This window comes from Pseudorca crassidens, chromosome 6 (assembly GCF_039906515.1).
Source record: "Pseudorca crassidens isolate mPseCra1 chromosome 6, mPseCra1.hap1, whole genome shotgun sequence".
Taxonomy (NCBI): Eukaryota; Metazoa; Chordata; class Mammalia; order Artiodactyla; family Delphinidae; genus Pseudorca; species Pseudorca crassidens.
In genome coordinates this window covers 56,078,149-56,102,268 of record NC_090301.1, presented here as the reverse complement: position 1 = coordinate 56,102,268, position 24,120 = coordinate 56,078,149, and the positions used below count along the sequence as shown (strand labels likewise).

Below are 24,120 nucleotides of genomic sequence, written 5' to 3'. Positions count from 1 at the left end.
TTATTTGTGTGAAAAGTATTATAAACCTATTATAGTACAGTACTATATAGCCGATTGTGTCAGGTACCTAGGTTGACTCTGTTGGACTTATGAACAAGTTGGACTTACGAACAAATTAGACTTATGAACACACTCTTGGAACAGAACCTGTTCATATGAGGGAAGACTTACTGTAAATTCAGGTTAACTATTTCATTTTGGATGAGCTAAGCAAGTTTGTAGTTTTTGAGGAATTGATCCATTTCTTAGAAGTTGATGCTTTTTGTGTGTAGAGTTATTTGTAGCATTCCTTACTATCCTTTAAGGTCTGTGGGGTTTAGTCATATTTCCTCATCATTCCTGCTGTTAGTAACTTGTATCTTCTTTCTTTCGCAGTCTTACCAGATGTGTATCAATTTAATTGATCTTTTTAAAGAACCAGATTTCTTTTTTTTTAATTTTAGAATTTTATTTATTTTTTTATACAGCAGGTTCTTACTACTTATCCATTTTGCAGATTTCGTTTTATTAGTGTTTACATGGTGTATCTTCTTCCATCCTTTTTTTTAGCCTATCTATATTATTACATTTGAAGTGAGTTTCTATAAGCAGCACATAGTTGGGTCATGTCTTTTTTTATCCATTTTGATTATTTCTTTTTATTGATGTGTTTGACAGTTTACATTTGCTGACATTATTGGTATGTTTGGATTTAAATTTGCCATTTTATTATTTGTTTTCTGTTTGTACCCTCTAGTTTTTGTTCCTCTGTTTTATCTTTCCTGAATTCTTGTATTATTGGAACAGTTTTAATATTCCATTTTATCTTTTTAAAAATTATATCTTTTTCCATAATTTTAAGTGATTGCTCTAGGAATTACAATATACATATATAGCTATTCAAAGTCTACTTAGAATCAATATTTTAATACTTCTGGATTACAGGAACTTGCCACCACATGGGACCATTTACCCTCTCCTCTTTATGTTATGCTTGTCTTACATATTACATTTATATTCTTGAAGACCTTATCAGGCGACATTTTAATTTTTGCTTTCAATGGTCGAAGATATTTTAAACAACTTAAGAGAAGAATAATAGTCTATTATATTTACCCAGATATTTACCATTTCTGTTGCTCTTCCTCCATTCCTTACATTCCAAGTGTCTTCCAACATCACATCCCTTCTGTCCATCAGTAATTCTTTTAGAGTAGGTCTGCTAGCAATGAATTCTCTCAGTTTTCATTTATCTGAGAATATCTTTATTTTACTTTCATTCCTAAAAGATATTTTCACGTGATATAGGATCCTGGGTTGACAGTTCTTTACTTCCAGCACTTTAAAAATGTCATGCCACTTCCTTTGGCCTTCCTGGCTTCTGATGGGAAATGCACAGCCATTCTAACTGTTGTTCCCCATAAGTAAAATGCATCATCTCCCTCTGGCTGCTTTCATTTTTTTGCTTTGTGTTCAGTTTTCAGCAGTTTGATTGTGGTGCATCTGGGCATTGATTTCTTTGGATGTATCCTATCTGGGATTTTCTGAGCTTCTTGAATCTATTTAGGTAGTGTCTTTTAAAGTATTATTTAATACATTGTAGGGCAGTGCTAATAGATTATAAATGGTGGGTGGTAGTGCTCTGGAAATGAATCTAGACCTTTCACTTCATTCATTCTTCAGGAAAGAATTGGCCTCTTTATGCCTTTTGGATGTAAGTTGGATTTTCCTGGAATGGAATATTGACATACAATGCAGCTCTGTTTACTGAGGCTCTTTGCCATTTTCAAAGCCTATATATTCCACCCGAGAGCAACGAAGACCAGGAGGGTGACAACTTCCCACATGTGCCCATCAGCTGAGCTTGTTGAATTCTTTAGCTGTTGGCATTATATGGTAGAATGAATGAGAAATTTTTATTCAGACACACTTGGATTCAAATTCTGGCCCCTCTACTTTTTATGTATTTGAACTTGGGTACGTTACCTCAAATCTCTGAACCTCAGTTCCCTCATCTGTAAAAGGAAGTTAATAATACTTAGCACAAAGGGCTTCTCTGATAATTAAAAACAATGTGTAATATGTGAATTGAAGACAGTTCATCTAAAGTATTCCTAAAGGATGACATATTTAGATAGACTGAATTAACACTTTCCTCTTAAATATCCCTTTACAATATATAAAACACTTTTGCAACTGGTGGGGAGTAGATATGGTCCATGTCATATAATCTCTTCTATAAGAGGAGACTGAACTTTAAACAGATTAAATTACTTGCAAAGGTGGTGAGTCAGAAATTGAACCTGAATTCTGAATTCAGGTCCAGTTTTCTAAGAACAAATGGAAATGTTATTTCCAAGAATGCTAATTTAAATGGTCACTACTGAGATGTTTTGTGCTACAAAACATATATTTCAGTTTGAATTTCCTGTTATCCATTTCCTTGTTAAGATATTAAATAGTATCCCTTGTTATCATTATACAATTACAGCATTATGATTATTTTGCAATTCAGGAAAGTTAGATACCGAAGTGACTTATAGAATGATAAAAATGAGTGACAGATTTAAGATTTGGACACATATACATATCCTGTCATATGACCATTGATATTTTAAAGAATTTCCTTGGCTGAGAATTAGAATGATTCAAGATGACCATTTCTTTTCTATAGTACCAGAAATATAGCATTTTTCAAAAGCTTTGGCTTCAGTCAATCATAGACTGTTTTGGAGAGAATGCATAGCTATGTTATGTTACGTTCTCATTTTCTATTTTGGAAAAGAAAAGAATTGTTTAATATGAATGTGAGCATTTTATGTACATAAAAAGTTTAAGACAATTACGTTGGGTAATGGAATATTGCACTTAAAGATTAACACACTTCTAATAGAAATGCATTAGACGTGTTACTATGCCTAAATGCACAAAAGGAATTTAAATATGACGAACGATTCATCACCTGTTGACAAATAGCATTTTATATGTAATGTTAGAGAAAAATATTTTTCGTGAAATGGCCAGTTCTAATAAATATGCCAAATGTGCTTGTAAATAAAAGGTGATAATGTTAGGCAGCACCTTATAAACTCTGAATCCAATCTACTCTAAGTGCTGTGAGTGCAAAAGACAAGGGTAATAACACAGTGACAGAAGAAAGAGCTACAGCTAACTTAAGGGTGAGATGTTCCAGGTCTGAAGACAAAGGCACATGCATGGTTCACCTCACCTGTTTCACTTTCCTGAAGCTGCAATTAATTTTCAGGAGGACATCACAGAACATGTATTTGAGTGTTCCTTGGTAGAGACCTAAAATTCTCGGGCTTTATCACAGGCTGGGATGAAAGGTTTCTTTCTCCAGAAGCATTTTTCCTTTTAAGAGAAAGTTTATGTTTTGAAAATTAGGTATAATTTCAAACTGATCTCTATATTTGAGAGAATAGATTATTAATAGCTTTTAGCTAGTGAGTTTAATAAATCTAATGAATAAATCAATAAAATTGGTTCCTGGACTATTTTTCTCTTTAAAACAAATACTAATGATTTACCATACAATGTTATGACCATTACATTACCAAGTATACAATGCACAAACTATCACTGTAAAATGGAGTTCAAAAAAATATATAGGAGAGAATGAGGAATGGGTTTTTTTGTTTGTTTTTTGCTTTTTTTGCGGTACGCGGGCCTCTCACTGTTGTGGCCTCTCCCGTTGCGGAGGGACGCGCAGGCTCAGCGGCCATGGCTCACGGGCCCAGCCGCTCCGCGGCATGTGGGATCTTCCCGGACCGGACCGGGGCACAAACCGGTGTCCCCTGCGTCGGCAGGTGGACTCTCAACCACTGAGCCACCAGGGAAGCCCTAGGAGTATTTTAATGTGAACAGGCTACCTATTCCTCGACATTAAGCTCATTATATTTTCTTTTAAAGTTACTCAACTGGAATTCAGGGACAACCCATCTCTTCTCTCTTCAGCTTCACAGAATTAAATTTGTTTAAAAATTTTTTTATCATATACAATGTTTGCTAGGATTTATCTGGGTTTTTTAAAACAAAAATTTCTATTACCCAGCATCTTTTTATACCCACAAGACAGGATAATTGGTGTTTCATTATAACGACTGTAATAAGAGTCTTCATGATCTTTTTTTAAATTTTTTACTTTTCTTTTTTTATTCAAGTATAGTTGATTTACAATGATTCAGGTGTACAGCAAAGTGATTCACATATAGATATAAATATAGATATAGATATATTGGATACATAGATATATATCAGGGAATCTTTTTCAGATTCTTTTCCATTATAGGTTATTACAAGATATTGAATATAGTTCCCTGTGCTATACAGTAGGTTCTTGTTGTTTATCTATTTTATATATAGTAGTGTGCATCTGTTAATCCCAACCTCCCAATTTTCCCTCCCGACCCTTCCCCCTTTGGTAACCATAAGTTTGTTTTCTATGTCTGTGGGTCTATTTCTGTTTTGTAAATAGTTCATTTGTATTATTTTTGTAGATTCCAGATAGAAGTGATATCATATGATATTTGTCTTCGTCAGACTTACTTCACTTAGTATGATAATCTCTAGGTCTATCCATGTTGCTGCAAATGGCATTATTTCATTCTCTTTATGGCTGAGTCATATTCCATTGTATATATACATGTCACACTTAATTTGCTTCCATGTCTTGGCTATTGTAAATAGTGCTGCTGTGAACATTGGGGTGCATATATCTTTTTGAATTATAGTTTTTATCTTTTCCAAATATATGCCCAGGAGTGAGATTGCTGGATCATGTGGTAAGTCTATTTTTAGTTTTTAAAGGAACCTCCATACTGTTCTCCATAGTGGCTGCACCAATTTACATTTCCACCAACAGTGTAGGAGGGTTTCCTTTTCTCCACACCCTCTCCAGCATTTATTATTTGTAGAATTTTTAATGATGGCCATTCTGACCAGTGTGAAGTGGTACCTCATTGTAGTTCTGATTTTCTGCAGAATCTTATAAAACATTAAATTAAGAATAAGTTATGGGAGGTATCATTTTAGAGTTAAGCATATTTTATCATAATTTGAAAATTATCTGAGTATTGAGTATATATATTAATGTTATTTTTCAGAATTGATTCAACAGGCATGCGAGTAATGAAGCTTGAGCTATTCAGCAAAGTGGTCAAGGGCACATCTGTCAAGTGTGAATGAATTAATTTGGAATTCCAGTCCTGCTTCTTATTAGTTATGTGACCTTGAGCAAGTGATTGCCTCAGTTTTCTCATCTGTAAATGGGATTACATTAGTACCTACCCTATAGGGTTGTCATGAAGTTATCAGATCATATAGGCAGAGCATTTAGCACAAAAACAGGCACAAGATACACACTCTATGAGAGCAACTAATATATTATTTTGGGTATACTGACCATTATGGGAAACTGAGGAAACACATAATCATGCATATAGTTAGGGAAAAGCTGAGCAAAAATATTCCCTAAGGGGCTTAACACAAGGAGGATCACTCTGAATTATCAAACAAGGAAGGAAGGAAGGAAGGAGGGAGGGAGGGAGGAAAGGAAGGAAGAGAAGAAATGTTCACCTCAATCCTAAAAGAAGTAAAAAACAATGGGTGCTCTGAGCAAGACTATAAATTTCTCTCTTCATATAGAGCTAAATAAAGTGGCAATCCACAGAAACAAGTGTTTTGAGATGAGTTTAAAAAGAAAAAAAACTAAGAAAGGAAATGCCCAGCCCCAAATTCACCTAGGTGACGAAAGCATGTGGGGTGCAGAAGGGAGCCTGGCAGGGCTATAGATTCAGGCCCAAAGCATCACTCACAGAAGACACAACTCCAGAGAGACCTTCTCCTCCTCTTGCTTCAGGCTGTTAAGTGAGCAGAAATGTAAGAACCACTGTCACTATAGCTTTTCACTAGCTTGTTTATTTACCCATCAAGAACCATAAGGACCTTTACTGCATGAAATGCCAAGTGTGGTGGTAATGGACATCAAACGATCCATGTCTACCAACAAATAAAAGACTAAAGTAATAAACATAGAGAGATGAGTGTTTAATGACCTTCAACAAATTTTTATTGTAAGATCCATAACAGTGAACTATATACACTGACACCTCTGGCCTGGAGCAGTCTCCGTTTTCAAAGTCAGAGGAAGAGGCCCAAATCCTGCCTTGCTACAGTGGCTCATGAAAATGGGCTTGAGTGTATCAGCCTGGAATGGGCTTGCCAAAATTGTCAGGCCCCTGAGACTCCCACCTTGTCCACAAAATTAGAATTTTGCACCTTGAGTACCACCTCCCACCCCGCCCCAGCCCAACACAGTCCTTTAACTCTTTCCATAGCTGGATAAAATACTGCAGTCAGCAGATATTTTTTAATTCCCCAAACTAAGACATCCACGTGAAGCATAATAAATCTGATCATGCAAGATGTGATAATGTTTTCTAATACAATAAATGTTTACTAAATTCACGTCTATGGTAGCTGTTTGGGATACTAAGTAGAAAAATGGTGACAGTTTCATTTTTTATGGTTTCTAAAATACTAGTTTCGACTTCCCTGGTGGTGCAGTGGTTAAGAATCCGCCTGCCAATGCAGGGGACACGGGTTCGATCCGTGGTTCAGGAAGATCTCACATGCCGCGGAGCAACTAAGCCTGAGCGCCACAACTACTGAGGCCGTGCACCACAACTTCTGAAGTCCACATGCCCTAGATCCCGTGCTCCGCAACAAGAGAAGCCACCATGAGGAGAAGCCTGCATACCACAATGAAGAGTAGCCCCTGTTCTCTGCAACTAGAGAAAGCCCAAGTGCAGCAATGAAGACCCATGCAGCCAAAAATAAATAAATTAATTAAACCAATTTATTTTTATAATTAATTAATTAAAATATTAGTTAAGTTATAATGTTAGTTTAAGAAAAAGGAAATTTCAGAAGTTATGAATTCAATTGGCCATGGCAAAGAAGATTGGTAGAGGAGTATCAGTTTAGAGGAGAAGACAAAACCATATCTGTACCTCAAAATCTCCAGAATCACTTTTATAATAACATAGGCTTTGGGTTTACGCATGACCTTAATTTCTTTTTCTGTTTTTTTTTTTTGAATTTATGAATTTTATTTTATTTATTTTTTTATACAGCAGGTTCTTATTAGTCGTCCATTTTATACACATCAGTGTATACATGTCAATCCCAATCTCCCAATTCATCACACCACCACCCCCAACACCCACCACTTTCTCCCCTTAGTGTCCATAAGTTTGTTCTCTACATCTGTGTCTCAATTTCTACCCTGCAAACCAGTTCATCTGTACCATTTTTCTAGGTTCCACCTATATGTGTTAATATACAATACTTCTTTTTCTCTTTCTGACTTACTTCACTCTGTATGACAGTCTCTAGATCCATCCACATCTCTACAAATGACCCAATTTCGTTCCTTTTTATGGCTGAGTAATATTCCATTGTATATATGTACCATGTCTTCTTTATGAATTCGTCTGTCAATGGGCATTTACGTTGCTTCCATGTCCCGCCTATTGTAAATAATGCTGCAGTGAACATTGTGATACGTGACTCTTTTTGAATTATGGTTTTCTCAGGGTATATGCCCAGTAGCGGGATTGCTCGGTCATATGGTAATTCTATTTTTAGTTTTTTAAGGAACCTCCATACTGTTCTCCATAGTGGCTGTATCAATTTACATTCCCACCAACAGTGCAAGAGGGTTCCCTTTTCTCCACACCCTCTCCAGCATTTGTTGTTTGTAGATTTTTTGACAATGCCCATTCTGACTGGTGTGAGGTGATACCTCATTGTAGTTTTGATTTGCATTTCTCTAATGATTAGTGATGTTGAGCATCCTTTCATGTGTTTGTTGGCACTCTGTATATCTTCTTTGAAGAAATGTCTATTTAGGTCTTCTGACCTTCTTTGGATTGGGTTGTTTGTTTATTGATATTGAGCTGCATGAGCTGCTTGTAAATTTTGGAGATTAATCCTTTGTCAGTTGCTTCATTTGCAAATATTTACTCCCATTCTGAGGGTTGTCTTTTCATCTTGTTTACGGTTTCCTTTGCTGTGCAAAAGCTTTGAAGTTTCATTAAGTCCCATTTGTTTATTTTTATTTCCATTTCTCTAGGAGGTTGGTCAAAAAGGATCTTGCTGTGATTTATGTCATAGAGTGTTCTGCCTATGTTTTCCTCTAAGAGTTTTATACTGTCTGGCCTTATATTTAGGTCTTTAATCCATTTTGAGTTTATTTTCGTTTATGGTGTTAGGGAGTGTTTTAATTTCATTCTTTTACATGTAGCTGTCCAGATTTCCCAGCACCACTTATTGAAGAGGCTGTCTTTTCTCCATTGTATATTCTTGCCTCCTTTATCAAAGATTAGGTGACCATATGTGCGTGGGTTTATCTCTGGGCTTTCTATCCTGTCCATTGACCTATATTTCTGTTTTTGTGCCAGTACAATACTATCTTGATTACTGTAGCTTTGTAGTACAGTCTGAAGTCCGGGAGCCTGATTACTCCAGCTCCATTTTTCTTTGTCAAGGTTGCTTTGGCTATTCAGGGTCTTTTGTGTTTACATACAAATTGTGAGAATTTTTGTTCTAGTTCTGTAAAAATATCATTGGTAGTTTGATAAGGACTGCACTGAACCTGTAGATTGCTTTGGGTAGTATAGTCATTTTCACAAGGTTGATTCTTCCAATCCAAGGACATGGTATATCTCTCCATCTGTTGGTATCATCTTTAATTTCTTTCATCAGTGTCTTATAGTTTTCTGCATACAAGTCTTTTGTCTCCTTAGGTAGGTTTATTCCTAGGTATTTTATTCTTTTGGTTGCAATGGTTAATGGGAATGTTTCCTTAATTTCTCTTTCAGATTTTTCATCATTAGTGTACAGGAATGCAAGAGATTTCTGTGCATTAATTTTGTATCCTGCAACTTAACCAAATTCCTTGATTAGCTCTAGTAGTTTTCTGGTGGCATCTTTAGGACTCTCCATGTATAGTATCATGTCATTTGCAAACAGTGACAGTTTTACTTCTTCTTTTCCAATTTGTATTCCTTTTATTTCTTTTTCTTCTCTGATTGTCATGGCTAGGACTTCCAAAACTATGTTGAATAAGAGTGGTGAGAGTGGACATCCTTGACTTGTTCCTGATCTTAGAGGAAATGTGCTCAGTTTTTCACCATTGAGAATGATGTTTGCTGTGGGTTTGTCATATATGGCCTTTATTATGATGAGGTAGGTTCCCTCTATGCCCACTTTCTGGAGAGTTTTTATCATAAATGGGTGCTGAATTTTGTCAAAAGCTTTTTCTGCATCTATTGAGATGATCATATGGTTTTTATTCTTCAATTTGTTAATATGGTGTTAATATGGTGTATCACATTGGTTGATTTGTGTATATTGAAGAATCCTTGCATGCCTGGGGTAAATCCCACTTGATCATGGCAATTGATCCTTTCAATGTGTTGTTGGATTCTGTTTGCTAGTATTTTGTTGAGGATTTTTGCGTCTATATTCATCAGTGATATTGGTCGGTAATTTTCTTTTTTTGTAGTACCTTTCTGGTTTTTGTATCAGGGTGACGGTGGCCTCGTAGAATGAGTTTGGGAGTGTTCCTTCCTCTGCAATTTTTTGGAAGAATTTGAGAAGAATGGGTGTTAGCTCTTCTCTAAATGTTTGAGAGAATTCACCTGTGAAACCATCTGGTCCTGGACTTTTGTTTGTTAGAAGATTTTTAATCACAGTTTCAATTTAATTACTTGTGGTTGGTCTGTTCATATTTTCTATTTCTTCCTGGTTCAGTCTTGGAAGTTTATAGCTTTCTAAGATTTTGTCCATTTCTTCCAGGTTGTCCATTTTATTGGCATACAGTTGCTTGTAGTAGTCTCTTTGGATGCTTTGTATTTCTGTGGTGTCTGTTGTAACTTCTCTTTTTTCATTTCTAATTTTATTGATTTGAGTCCTCTCCCTCTTTTTCTTGATGAGTCTGGCTAATGGTTTATCAGTTTTGTTTATCTTCTCAAAGAACCAGCTTTTAGTTTTATTGATCTTTGCTATTGTTTTCTTTGTTTCTCTTTCATTTATTTCTGCTCTGATCTTTATGATTTCTTTCCTTCTGCTAACTTTGGGTTTTGTTTGTTCTTCTTTCTCTAGTTCCTTGAGGTGTAGGGTTAGATTTTTTATTTGAGATTTTTCTTGTTTCTTGAGGTAGGATTGTATTGCTATAAGGTTTTGGATCATCGTGTTTTCATTGTCATTTGTCTCTAGGTATCTTTTGATTTCCTCTTTGATCTCTCCAGTGATCTCTTGGTTATTTAGTAAAGTATTCTTTAGGCTCCACGTGTTTGTGTTTTTTTCATCTCATAGTGTTGTGGTCAGAAAAGACTCTTGAAATGATTTCAATTTTCTTAAATTTACTGAGGATTGATTTGTGATCCAAGATGTGATCTACCCCGGAGAATGTTCTGTGTGCAATTGAGAAGAAAGTGTAATCTGCTGTATTTGGATGGAATGTCCTATAAATATCAATTAAATCTATCTGATCCATTGTGTCATTTAAAGCTTGTGTTTCCTTATTAATTTTCTGTTTGGATGATCTGTCCATTGGTGTAAGTGAGGTGTTAAAGTCCCCCACTATCATTGTGTTACTGTCAATTTCCTCTTTTAGAGCTGTTAATAGTTGCCTTATGTATTGAGGTGCTCCTATGTTGGGTGCATATATATTTATAATTGTTATATCTTCTTGGATTGGTCCCTTGATCATTATGTAGTGTCCTGCCTTGTCTCTTGTAACATTCTTTATTTTAAAGTCTATTTTATCTGATATGAGTATTGCTACTCCAGCTTTCTTTTGATTTCCATTTGATTGGAATATCTTTTTCCATCCCCTCACTTTCAGTCTGTATGTGTCCCTAGGTCTGAAGTGAGTCTCTTGTAGACAGCATATATATGGGTCTTGTTTATGTATCCATTCAGCAAGCCTGTGCTTTTTGTTGGAGCATTTAATCCATTCACGTTTAAGGTAATTATCGATATGTATGTTCCTATTACCATTTTCTTAATTGTTTTGGGTTTGTTTTTGTAGGTCCTTTTCTTCTCTTGTGTTTCCCACTTAGGGAAGTTCCTTTAGTATTTGTTGTAGAGCTGGTTTTGTGGAGCTGAATTCTCTGAGCTTTTGCTTGTCTGTAAAGCTTTTGATTTCCCCATCGATTCTGAATGAGATCCTTGCCAGGTAGAGTAATCTTGGTTGTAGGTTCTTCCCTTTCATCACTTTAAGTGTATCATGCCACTCCCTTCTGGCTTGTAGAGTCTCTACTGAGAAATCAGCTGTTAACCTTATGGGAGTTCCCTTGTATGTTATTTGTCATTTTTCCCTTGCTGCTTTCAATAATTTTTCTTTGTCTTTAATTTTTGCCAGTTTGATTACTATGTGTCTCAGCATGTTTCTCCTTGGGTTTATCCTTCCTGGGACTCTCTGCACTTCTGGGACTTGGGTAGCTATTTCCTTTCCCATGTTAGGGAAGTTTCTGACTATAATCTCTTCAAATATTTTCCCAGTTCCTTTCTCTCTCTCTTCTCCTTCTGGAACCCCTATCATGCAAATGTTGTTGCATTTAATGTTGTCCCAGTGGTCTCTTAGGCTGTCTTCATTTCTTTTCATTCTTTTTTCTTTATTCTGTTCTGTAGCAGTGAATTCCACCATTCTGTCTTCCAGGTCACTTATCTGTTCTTCTGCCTCAGTTATTCTGCTATTGATTCCTTCTAGTGTATTTTTCATTTCAGTTATTGTATTGTTTATCTCTGTTTGTTTATTCTTTAATTCTTCTAGGTCTTTGTTAAACATAACTTGCATCTTCTCAATCTTTGCCTCCATTCTTTTTCCAAGGTCCTGCATTATCTTCACTATCATTATTTTGAATTCTTTTCCTGGAAGGTTGCCTATCTCCACTTCATTTCATTGTTTTTCTGGGGTTTTATCTTGTTCCTTCATCTGGTACATAGCCCTCTGCCTTTTCATCTTGTCTATCTTTCTGTGAATGTGTTTTTTGTTCCACAGGCTGCAGGATCGTAGTTCTTATTGTTTCTGCTGTCTGCCCTCTCTGACCTTAATTTCTTGCAGTTCACATATTTCTGTAATTCAAGGAACAATCTCTCCAAAAGCTGGATGAAACTTAGGTAGAAGCTGAATGAAACTTAGGTAGAAGCTCAGAGTTCTGGACATTGATTTTTTTTTTCTTATTTTGTCTGCCCAGAACAAGACATTTCTCTAGGAAATGCTCCTTCTAATACGTGCTTCAAAAAGCACTGGGGGGCTTCCCTCGTGGTGCAATGGTTAAGAATCCGCCTGCCAATGCAAGGGACACAGGTTCAAGCCTTCAGCTGGAAAGTTCCCACATGCTGCAGAGTAACTAAGCCTGTGCACCACAACTACTAAGCCTGTGCTCTAGAGCCTACGCGCCACAACTACTGAAGCCCTTGTGCCTAGAGCTCATGCTCTGCAACAAGAGAAGCCACCACAATGAGAAGCCAGCACACCGCATTGAAAAGTAGCCCCCACTCACTGCAACTAGAGAAAGCCCACGTGCAGCAACGAAGACCCAATGCAGCCAAAAATAAATAAATAAAATAATAAATAAACTAAAAAAAAAAAAAAAAGAATAAATTAAAAAAAAAAAAGCAGTGCCTGTTTTATCATAGATCTTACCTCCCAGTTAACATGGTCTAGGACCAGCCACCCCACCAAATCTGGGCCAATCATTAAGCAAACCCTCTGGTCATTGTGACTGATCTAGGGGTGGCACTTTACCCAAACAGATCAACCAGAGTTCTTTCTGGGCTATTTTTACCTTGAGATAAGAACAAGTTTTAGTGCCTCTTTGCCTCTCTGGCAGTAAAATTAAAGATGGAAGTCTGATAGTTGCTGGCTAACATGTCCCAACCATGCGAAAGAAACTGGTCTTCACTAAAAGAGGAAGATATTGACATTCAGAAAATAGTAGAGCAGGACAAGGAATGGAAATGGAAGATGCTGGTGGCATCCCAGTCACTGGTTCCAGTTGTCCTCCTCCTTATAATCTGATTATATTATATTCCTCCCATATAGATATAATACACATAAATTCAAGAGCTCACATAATAGCAAACTGTAAAAAAATAATTATGAAGAGATAAGTTGTTTTGTATATTTATTACCTTTGTTCTTAATACAATTTATTTAATTGCAAGTGTATATAACTTAATTTTTAATGATGGCTCTATTTAACAATCAGCTTGCAAAATTCCTAATAATTTAACCATCAGATCTGGTAAGAGATGGATGGTACAAGCACACACCTGGAGCATGGTAACCTTACTTAGTTGAAGTTTTTTTCATACTAAAGTTTTACATTTTTATGTAGTTAAATCTATCAAAACTTTGTTGTTTCAGCCTTTAGTATTATATTAGGAAGGTCTTCTCCTATTAGAAGATTATAAAAATACTCATATTTTACTCCAATATTTTCAGCTTCCCACAATACAATAAAATAAAACAAAAAATCTTTATCTGAAATTCATTTACATGTAAAGCATGAGGTAAGGACCAAAACTTTTCCCCCCAAACCTTAGCATGTTGTCATAATACCTTTTATTTGAATAAACCAACCTTCTACTTTACCTTTACAATATAATAAATTCTGATGAATACTTGGATGTGTCCCATGGATTTCTATTCTGGCTCATTGATTTATCTCTGTTTTTAAAGGCCAGTATCACACTGTTCTAATAGTAAATCTTTAAAATACATTTTTATCTCCTTTAGAACATCTCTTTCATTTCTCTTTTAAATTTTTTCTGGGCTATTTTTGTGTATTCCAAATGAATTACATAATCATTTTTGTCAGGTATCAAAAACAATCCAGTTAGGATTTTTTTTTTAATTTTTTTTTTAAGGGAATTCCTTTATTTTTTATTTATTTATTTTTGGCTGTGTTGGGTCTTTGTTTCTGTGCAAGGGCTTTCTCTAGTTGCGGCAAGCGAGGGCCACTCTTCATCGCGGAGCGCGGGCCTCTCACTATTGCGGCCTCTCTTGTTGCGGAGCACAGGCTCCAGAGGCGCAGGTTCAGCGGCCATGGCTCACGGGCCCAGCCACTCCGTGGCATGTGGGATCTTCCCAGACCAGGGCTCGAATCCGTGTCCCCTGCATTGGCAGGTGGACTCCCAACCACTGCGCCACGAGGGAAGCCCCCATTAGGATTTTGATTGCATTTGCATTAAATTTTGTACCTCACAATACTGAATCCTTCCAAGAACATGGCATTTTATATCTATAGTTAATATCCCTATAATTATATCTCAATTTATTCAAGTCCTCTTTTATTCCTTGCAGTTAAGTTTTATATGTATATAAAGTATATATATATATATATTTTTTTAATTTAGGTCTTACAGTTTTCTTATTGTTTATTTTTACAAATTTTCTATTTTGTTGTTTCTATATTCTATTGTTAGTGAAATTTCTCATTCTATTGAATCGGAAAGTTTTGGTTAAAAAATACAAAAGAGTTAGTTTGAAAGGCTATTGTTTTGTTTTGTTTGTATACTTATAACTGCCCAGCTTTCTGGCTTTCTTACTGATTCTAATAGTTCTTATTTGATTCTTATCTGCAAATAAAAATGCTTTATCTCCAATATTTATACCTCTTTTTTCCTTGCCTTGTCTGCTTGCATTGGCTAGGACTGCCAAACAGTATTGAATAATAATGGTAAAAATGGACATCCTTTTCTTATTTCTTCTTTTTATGCAAATTTCTCTAGCTTTTGTCATTAAATAAATACTTTTTATTATTTTAAAGTATTGATAGTATCATTATAATCTCATATAACTAAAGGATTTTATTAAGACTAATACTGATTTTTATCAAATTTTTTCTCTTATGAGATTTATCTGGTTTTTCCCTTTATTTTTTAACAAATCTTCTAATGTTGACCTATCCTTGTATTCCTGAAGCTTCCTTACCCTTAAATTGTCCTTTTAATATTCCATTTTATTATAGCATGATGACTTTCACAAAACAGGTACAAAAAATATTGATTGATTTACTGACTATTGATTGGAAAATCAAAGTCACTGATCTTCTCTGTCTTAGTAATTAAAATTGCCATGATGATATTCTTTTCCTTAAGGTACTGAGGAAAACAAGGACCCGAATTAATGATGTCCAGGAGTGATGAATGCCAAGGATGAAATTCCTCTGGGTATTAAGTTTCAGTTCCTGGGAGAAGGTAGTTACTGGCTTTAAAGTAGATTTTTATGTACCTTGACTTGATAAATGCTAAAGTAAATTAGATAGGTTAACATCTGAAAAACAGACCTGCTATGGGAACCCTTAGGAGATATCACTCTGTCTGAGAAAGTTTAACTGGAATAACTATAATAGTAAAAATTTCCTGTGGCACAGTGTCTGCCAATATGCTCTCTTTTGCACTCCATCCATGGTAAATGGTTTCTTTGTTGCTTCCATTCTCCAGCTGTGGAATCTGAGCCCAGATGGGAGACCATCTCTTCCTGCCTCAATGCCCTTACTTCCAGGGAGAACTGAGTAACCCAATATTCAAAATCTGTATAGAAAGATAGAGGCCTTGTCCTATAAGACAATTTCCAGCTTTTCACAGTCCACTTGGTCAAGAAACTCTTCCTAACGTCTAGCCTCAATTCCTCATACTCTCTTCTCTTGCAATTAGCTTTTTTAAATTGCTCTTGTCAAAATTCTCCCAGAATAGTTCTTGCCCTTCCAGGTGGTCTCCCTCACTAGTAATGAAGCTAACTGAGAAATCACTACAAAAGACCTGACTCTCCAAGCTTCCATTCCCTCATCAAGGCTTCACCGAGCACCTACTGTGTACCAAGTACCAAAGCAAATGCTAAAAGGGAGTGGGGAGAGGAAGATAAGGAAACTTGTAGCATAAAAAGGAACCAGACCTGGTTCTTGCCCCTGAGAAGCTTGTGGGTTACCTGAGGAACAAACCCGAGAAACATAAATTTATTCTCTAAGGGTAGTTTCCATGGACTGTGACTTCAAAATGTGGATCTCACAGATGGGAGAATGTCACCTGCAAACATACAATACAAAGCATTTCACGCTATTTGATGTTTATGTAGATAATTTTCCAAGGAAATAAAAGTGATTTATATATGTTCCCTCAATATTTACATATCCCCTCACCCACCAAGGGCCCTGCTTCCCTTCACACACACCTAGGGCTTTTATCAACTTCAAAGGAGGCTTGGTGCATAAGGGAGAGACCCACAGAGGCTGAATGGACACACACTGCTATTAATCTCGGAACACTTCTCTGAGCTGGGGAGTCAGGAAGTGCTGTTACAGGCCTTTAAAGACAAAGGAATTAGACACAAAGATTAAACAATTTTCTCAGAGCCAAAATGGTTCCTGGGAACTGAGCATGGTGGTGAAATGCTTTGGCTCTGAAGTCAGACTGTTGGGATTTGAATCCTGGCCCTAACCCTTATCACCAGTGCAACCTCAAGCAATTGACTTAACCTCTCAGTGGTTTCTTTATTGGTAAGATGGGGATAAAAACAGTATCTACTATGAAAAGTTGTTTTGAGGATTAAGTAAGCAATGCAGGGGACTTCCCTGGTGGCACAGCGGTTAAGAATCCGCCTGCCAATGCAGGGGACATGGGTTCCAGCCCTGGTCCGGGAAGATCCCACATGCCGCAGAGCAACTAAGCCCGTGCGCCACAATTACTAAGCCTGCGCTCTAGATCCCGTGAGCCACAACTACTGAAGCCTGAGCACCTGGAGCCCATGCTCTACAACAAGAGAAGCCACCGCAATGAGAAGCCTGCGCACTGCAACGAAGAGTAGCCCCCGCTCGCCGCAACTAGAGAAAGCCCGCGTGCAGCAATGAAGACCCAATGCAGCCAAAAACAAACAAACAAATAAATAAATAAATTTATATATTTTAAAAAAGCAATGCATGCAAAATATTATACTGCTTATCACATATTAATCATTCATAAGTATTTATAAATATTGTTCTGGCACCAGTAGTACAGAGTAGTTCCATGTCTCCTGCGTAAGTATTAGATTTAAGTCACAGCAAACCCAGCAATTGCAACCTTAAAGACAGAAGTCAGGCCTAAGCCATCCCACTAAATTAGAAATAACAGAACTAGGTCCAAACTAGTTCAGCAAACTCCAGATGAGATTAGGGTCTCTCCTCCCTGCCATCTTCCTGTAATGTCTTTCTTTTCATTATCCTGAGTATCCAAAACCAAAATTTCTGTCAGCTGAAATTACTTATTTCCATTGCCCTGTTTCTTTTTTTTACGGCAGGAAAGCAAAGATGACATAGGGCCTGAGAAGGTTCATTTTGCCCCAGGAAGATCACCTGGCTATTTCCAAAGAGACACTGCATACAAGTCTTGAGGAAGGAAAGAACATCTCATTTTTGAATTTTATTTTATTTATTTTTTTATACAGCAGGTTATTAGTTACCCATTTTACACACATCAGTGTATACATGTCAATCCCAATCGCCCAATTCATCCCACCACCACCCCACTCCCCCGCCACTTTTCCCCAAGAACATCTCATTCTTATGGCCAAGCTGTAAAAATTTCTTATACCTAAATCAAATTGTCAGGTCATTCTTCAATTTCAGTTAGTTTCATATGGGATATATTACTATATGGTCATGATTACAAGCTGTGCTTTAAAAACATCCATACACAAAACAAAACTGGATATTAAAAACCTGGTCTGTAAAATCTTGCTTCCCATCCCATATAGGCACATAGTCATCATATAGGAATATGTTTTATAAATGTATTGCAATATAATAGAAGCAAGATCCCCACCCTTCCCCCTACCCCAGAAAAGCCCTAGATTAACCTCTATTAACTGGAAGTAATGCTCATCAGCCTTAAGCAAAATTCAGAATTCAACCTCTATTTGAATCATTTACTTTGCCCTTTTACATGGTTACAGATGGGCACCACTGGCCCCCAGCCTGACTGAGCTCAGCTGGTGTTGAATTCAGGTCCTTGCTCAAGAGCCATTAGCATCAGACTAATTATGAATTCAGGAGACTCCCCCAAAGCCTCACAGATAGTGTAAGCATTAGTCCTGTGTGTCTGCTCCCTTAGAAACATTTTAAGCAACATTATCCATTACCACTCCTGGATAAAATGACATTTTGATCCAACTGATAACACACTAAGCATCGGTGCTATTTAATTAAGAACATAGAAATGATTTTACTTATTTTTTTACATTTGCTTAAGTGTAGAAAAGGTCTTTGAAATATCTGCTCTGACCCCACCGACCACCCTTGTCTGGGAGCTGCCTGCCTCACCCTCCAGGGTGAACCCTTGGCAGCTATGTTTATAACTATATCACCCCGCCTTCACAAAAGGGGGTTTTACACTGGCTCAAGTTGGGCCAATCATATTTTCTCTCCTGAGAATTTGGGATTGACTCAGCCCCTCAGTCTGGGTTGAAGAAGATATGAGTAAAGGAGATTCAAAGTCCCCTTTCTGGTCTCTCCTTGACAGGTTTGCAAATAGCATAAAGGGGACTGGAAAACCCAGTCGGGGGGCCTGCGCTGTTGTCAGCAGAACCCAGAATAATGTTGCCTTGTTAAAAGGATTGCTTCCTGCGCGGGGAGTCCCCTGGTGGTCTAGTGGTGAAGATTTGGCACTTTCACTGCCAAAGGATCACTTCCTGCAGGAAACAATGGTCAGTGACTGGAATCCTGCTGACATCACAGGAAGGTGGCCCTGACGTCAGCAGCTGAAAACCAAGGCAAGGCCAGGCTGTGGGACAGGAGAAGGACACAGCCGGTCACACAGGAGGATGACATCCTTGCATTGGGATGGCTGGAAGGTTGCTCCTTCACCTCCCGGGCCCCTTCCCTGGTGCCATCTCCTGCACTCTCTGGGTATCAGCTCCTCACACACTCTCCAGGTATTCATTTAGTCACAGAAGGTGGTGAGTTCACCCCTTTTAAGGGATTCCCTGTAAATAATTTTAAGTGTTACTCCTTTAAAAGATACTTATATTTCTATTGGTATTACTACTTCACTAGTGGTAGTACTAGCTAGGACTAGTACCCCACTACTAGTAGTAATAATAATTCTAACAATTCGAAGACTTCTCCTAAGCTACTGCAAAGCAGACATCCCCCATAGGCTCTTCTACTCCCCTCAAGTATTGGCTCCTACACAAACACCCACCCTACCCCAAGGAGCCCCAGTAGGCTCTAGAAGTCCTGATAAAATCCCTCACAGTGACTTCCACCTTGGAATATCTCCTTAACTGACTTTATTCAAACGTCTCAGAATCCAACACACAGGGAGACAAGCAGCATGGGATCTGGGATTGGGAATCATTGCCCAAGAATGGAAGCTATGGAAATAGATGTGAACCCTCAGAGAAAGAGGGTAGAATGGGAATAAAGCCAAAGACAGATTTCTGGAGAACGCAAGATGTAAGGGATGGGGGGTGGAAAAGAGGAACCAGAGAGAACAAGGAAGAACCAAGGGAAATATCAGAGAAGTGAAGGTGGAGAGAAAGCTTTTAAGAATGGGGGCTGGGGGACTTCCCTGGTGGTGCAGTGGTTAAGAATCCGCCTGCCAGGGGCTTCCCTGGTGGCGCAGTGGTTGAGAGTCCGCCTGCCGATGCAGGGGACATGGGTTCATGCTCTGGTCCGGGAAGATACCACATGCTGCGGAGCAGCTGGGCCCATGAGCCATGGCTGCTGAACCTGCGCGTCCGGAGCCTGTGCTCCGCAACGGGAGAGGCCACGACAGTGAGAGGCCCGCATACCACAAAAAAAAAAAAAAAAAAAAAAAAAGAATCCCCTGCCAATGCAGGGGACATGGGTTTGAGCCCCGGTCTGGGAATATCCCACATGCCGCGGAGCAACTAAGTTCGTGTGGCTCGCCTCAACTAGAGAAAGCCCGGGCGCAGCAACGAAGACCCAACACAGCCAAAAATAAATAAATAAATTTATTTTTTTAAAAGAGAAGAGGGCTTCCCTGGTGGCACAGTGTTTGAGAGTCCGCCTGCCGATCATCGCGCCCCGGTCTGGGAGGGTCCCACATGCCGCGGAGCGGCTGGGCCCGTGTGCCATGGCCGCTGGGCCTGTGCGTCCAGAGCCTGTGCTCTGCAACGGGAGAGGCCACAACACTGAGAGGCCCGCGTACAGCAAAAAGATAAATAAATAAATAAATAAAAATAAAATAAAAGAGAAGAGAATGGGGGCTGGGCGATAGTGTCACAGGCAGAGAGAGATGGAGCGGGCAGATAGTCAGTAACTGAGAGACAGTGGAGCCCAGACTCACTCATCTCAGGCAGGCACAGGATGACAGAGCAAACACTGCCTGGCAAGGGCTGTCAGCGTCTGCCCGGGGGGAGGCAAAACCCAACAGTGGTAGGAGGCCGGAGACTAACTGGCTACACCTAGTCCCAAGGAGTCACAGACACTGCAGTTGCCAAACTGAGAAAAACTAAGTCAATATTGTATAGAAAACACTTAAAAAAAAAAAAAAAACCTATTCATTCTCCTCTCACCACCAACAAAAAGCCATAGTTTAGGTACTCACACTGTCTTAGAGGAGTGCTACTATGCCTGGTGACAATAATGACACCAACATATTGACCAGCAGAAACCCAGCTACCTGGAATCTTTAATGAGCCAGATTTTGTTCATCTGTCCTCCACTTCTAAAACAGGGAGGAAAATTGTAAACACACATACACACCCATATTTTAGAAATATAGGATCTGTACAGATTCAGCTCAACCCTCATGCCTCTTCCAGCCATACAAGAACTGATGTTTGGGATAATAACCCTGAAATAAAAGATCCAATCACTGAAGAACTACTTACTTATGCTCATATACTTTACTTAACAAAATTTTATCCTTTAAAATTTCTATTCCGCTTAACCTTGTCAACACCCTATGAGGTAGATATTACCTCATTAGGATTAATCAAATTCAAATGGAGTAATCTTTGGTTGTAGATAGTCTCACAGCAAATTTATTTTGGCAATATTGTAGATGGTCTTGGTGCTCCTATGAGTTTCAGAAATCAAAAATTAAATCACTTGTGAATAAATTAGCCTCATGTGGTCTGAGAAAACATTTTTTGAAATATTCCATTCCTTTCTGTAACTATTTTTAAATTATTGAGATACAAAATGAAAAAAGAGAAGCAATGAGTTTGGGAGGTTTCCTTGTATTCCCCTAGGCTCAAAAATAACAAATTTAATAGGATTTTAAGTCTCTAACTTGGGAGAAGGGGTTCTACTGAAATATCTGTCCCCCTTGACTATTTCACTCACAAATCGTTAGGAAGGTGGGAGAAGGAATCAAACCAGTATATAGAGAAGCCAAATTTATAACTCATTTCTCCTGATTTCCTTTTCTTTTTTATTCTATTTCACTATGTCATTTTCCCATCCATAGACTCTCTGAACTAATGATAGACTCTTTTACTAATAAAATTAAGATATGTTACTCTAATATAATATGTTAATCAGTAAAATGTTGCATGTATTAAGACTGACTCAAATGTTTTTGTACATGATTAGGAATTATCATATTCAGCTAGAATGCATGGTGCCTCTCATATTCTCTCTCTCTCTCTCTCTCTCTCACACACACACACACACACACACACACACACACACACACACACACACACACACGCCTCTCAACCAGCCTTTCTGACTAGTAGGATGCCTTTGTGAAAGGTTACTGGGCTGTTGACTGACAGACCCCTCTGGGTACCCAGTAACAGCTGACTCATTCTCTTTTTCCACTTGCCAAGCCATGTAGTCAGAGGAAAAATGGCCAGCTAGGAAAAAGAACTGCTCCAGGAAAGGGCATACGTGCAAAGGGCAGCTGTTTCCCTTCTCTCTCAGGACTCCCAGGTGCCATTACTAAATTTCCTGTATGTGTGGCCCTGGAAAATTTCCCTGGCTTCAGGCAGGGGGTCTGGGGGCGGAGAACACTTTTTCCTTTCAAACTGTCTTTCTTTACCCATTGTAACCAGAGGACCACTGCTCACTATGTTGCCTTATAAATTATTCCTGTAAGATTTATAGTCATTTCTATGCTTCAAGTCAAACATTCTTTTAAGGCCAAACAGAGTAATTTACTGGATTTGTGTCTCTAAACGATCTTATAAATAGTTGCTCTCTAGTTCAAGGTGAGTAACAGTCAGTGGCAGGCTAGTATCAAAGAATACTGATTGCAATTCAATTTTATTACCTCTGAGGATTCACCCTGAGGAATGCAGCAGACTGGTCAAAAATCTATAGGCTGATCATTGTGGGTCTGCGTTAGAAAATCCTTTCCAAGTAAACACCTCCTGTAAGGATTTTTGCTTTCTCTCTTCATTGATGACCATATATAATTTTTCTTTCCTGGAGATGCCAAGACGACAGTATTGCTAATCATGACTGCAGTTATGGCTGAGCTGGGCAGTGCATGTTCTTTCCAGGCTGCTAGCTAGGTTTTGGATGCAAATGCATGTTTAGACCCTGACACACCCCGTAAACTCCTTCTATCCCTGACACCATTGCAAATGGCAGTGAACACAATGTTAATGCCACTAAAGCTTCTCATTCTTGATAATTTCACCTGCTACATAAAGCTCAGGTGAGATGCTGGCAAGATTTTCGGGAAACTAGATATTCTGTCTGGGCATATTTAGCTCTCATGTTTCTAGAAATACTCCTGTTAGCCTATGCTCTTTGATTTGGCATGGAGTTTGATAACACATTGATACTATTTTCTGCCTGTATACCTACCAAAGGATACACAAACCTCTTAATTTCCCCAGAACTACGTGAAATATTCCAAAATGTGTCATTGGACACAGTTACCCCAGAAGAACTGTGGTAAGGTAGTGGGATAATATGAAAAACTCTAGAATATGAAACTCAATTCTGGTGGTGATTTTAGCCTAAGGGAACACAACAAGAGTAAGCTAAGCTTGCATCTGTTTTCTTTCATGTCCTTAAAATCTAGAGATTATTTAGCCAGAGTAAAAATTTAACTTTTTATCAAAGTTTTCTTTCTCTCATTATCTCACTTTTCAAATCTGAAGCACTTCAGACTTCAGTGTTTCTCCAGGGCCAAACTCTGTACTCAGTAAACAAGATTTTGCCAAATGTGCATGTGTGCTGCCTTAGCAACTAGATGCCGAGGGAAAATCAAAGGTGGGGAACAGGAAATGAAGTGCAAATGAAATTGTAATGTCTGTGTTATTGGTGACATCTGTGAGACAGGAACCAAGTCATTATTGTGGGGTGCAAAGGATTTGTGTTAATGTTATAACTAGGTAAACTTTATTAAAACTACCTTTCAGCTTCCAGAAGAATGCTACTGAATTAAGGCTAGCTACCTTAATGTTCATCCTTTTATATTGCTGGTTGCTATGGCAATATCCTCCTAGGTATTTGTAAGGTCACAAAAGGAAGAGCTAACCCTCTTACTCCTGGAATAACTAATGCGGTTCTGTTACTTGCTTGATGTAAATGGTCTCAAGTGACAGCAAACTGTACATATAGTCAATTACAACTGCTCAAAGGAAATGATTTGTTGTAACAGCCCCTGTTCAACCTCTGTGACATCAGTGTTTCTATGGAAACAGTTGCCTATTGCACTGCTTTGAATTGAGTATTGATCAAACTAGGACCAACACTATTTCAGAGACTTGCTACTTTACTGTGTGGCAATTTACGATAAGAACTCATAACATCACTGTATATTTCAAGCCCCAAGGAACCAATTTAGCAGACAGTTACAGTAGAATATTAACAGAGGTCAATAATGGAAGTCTGATTATAGTCCTAGGACAATTATTCAATACTTTTGTTGTCTGCCCTTCCAACATTCCAGCAGCTATTACAGTTTCCAAATAATAATATTCATGCCTGAAGAAAGTTCTATGTTCATTCGTCTTCTATCTTAAACTTTATTTTTCATTGTTATATTATCTATCAATAAAATTATTTGGTTATATTAACCAAGCTGAGAACCCCTCAGAAGTAAATAACTATTGATCAAGGAGTAAAGATCTTCTGG

General features: G+C 38.0%; 1 long non-coding RNA gene across 6 annotated transcripts in view; it reads right to left on the bottom strand.

Annotated features, from left to right (window-relative positions):
- Window positions 1–24,120, bottom strand: part of LOC137225829 (uncharacterized) — a 354,758-nt gene that overhangs the window by 89,339 nt on the left and 241,299 nt on the right. Inside the window, exon 5 of one of the 6 annotated variants that reach the window (XR_010944049.1) lies at window positions 17,605–19,036. The exons of the other annotated variants lie outside the window; for them this stretch is intronic. This is a non-coding gene — a long non-coding RNA (uncharacterized lncRNA). Of the gene's footprint in view, window positions 1–17,604; window positions 19,037–24,120 lie in introns of those variants that run through there. 6 annotated transcript variants of the gene reach the window in all.